The sequence below is a fragment of the Myodes glareolus genome, chromosome X (genome assembly GCF_982192425.1).
Source record: "Myodes glareolus chromosome X, mMyoGla1.1, whole genome shotgun sequence".
In the NCBI taxonomy this organism is placed as follows: Eukaryota; Metazoa; Chordata; class Mammalia; order Rodentia; family Cricetidae; genus Myodes; species Myodes glareolus.
The window spans coordinates 13,303,933-13,305,316 of NC_142053.1; positions in this window are offsets into that span (position 1 = coordinate 13,303,933).

Here is a 1,384-nt window from a genome sequence, read left to right on the forward strand (position 1 = left end):
AAATTACAATGAAGAATACCTGTCCCTATGCTCAGATTCCGATTACATTTTCTCAGTAGTATTTAAAAGTTTAGGGCTCAGAAATATTCTTCATTCTTATTGAGCTCTGTTATTGTTTATTTTACTCTTTAAAATAATATTCTTCTGGATTTTTAAATGTTTTTATGTTTAACGTATACCTCCTAATCCTTCCAAGACAATTCCACCACCAACTGAGGACCAAATAGGGGAAACTGTTTAGGCTTGTGATCTTTCAAGAAAAACAAAACAAAGCTTATACTTCACTCTGTGGTACAGATAGGTACTTGAGTTGAGTTTAATTTCCTTTCTTTTATTTAAAAATATTTTTTATTTTATTTTATGAGTATGGATTTTGTGCCTGCATATATATGTCTATACACTAAATGATGCCTTGGTATCCATAAAGGCCAGAAGAGAGCTTTAGACACGCAAGAACAGTTACAGATGTCTATAATCCTCCAACTGGGTACAAGAAACTGAACACAGGTCCTCTGTTAGAGCTGGCAGGTATCTAACCACTGAAATATTTCTCCTAATCCTTGCATTCAGTTTTCAACATAAAAAGAAAAGATGAAGATGTCATTAAAGCATTGGATGAAGGAAAATGGCGAAATTATAATTTCAAAAACTAAAATTGACTGTGGGACCTTGACTTTATCCCTAGTGATTTGGTTTTCAAGCTGTTTATTTCAAATATGTTTTTATTTATTCTCACTCCTTTCCTTAATAATGTTTAATTTGCTCTTATTGTTCTTCTTTCATAGTGCAAATTGATTTGAGACTTTTCTCCTTTCATAATTTAAAATCCTGGTACCATAAACAGCTTTATACTCACTGGTTTAGGTCCCTATACTAATGTTAGTAGACTGTGTTTTCAGTCTCATTTAAAAATATTTTCTTCTAGCCGGGCAGTGGCGTTGCATGCCTTTAAACCCAGCACTCCGAAGGCAATGACAGGCAGATTTCTGTGAGTTCAAGGCCAGCCTGGTCAACAAGAGCTAGTTTCAGGACAGGTTCCAAAGCAGTACAGAGAAATCCTGTCTCAAAAACTCAAAATATATATTTATATAAATTTATATATATTTTCTGCTTTATTTCTTTCTGATTTAATCTGATATGTTGATATGTATTTAAACTATTTCTAGAGCAGTTTGGTAGGTGTTTTTATTAATTACTTTGTGATCTTAGTATGGATTTCATTTCACTGGCAACATTTCATAGTTATTGACATCAATTTCATTTTCAGGAGTAAATACTTTTTAAAATCTTGAATAATCTGTTGTTGACAGATTTGTTCTATAAATGTCGGTTAGATATGTTTTTTATCAACCTGTGCTCACCCTGATGACAACTGCTACTTTGC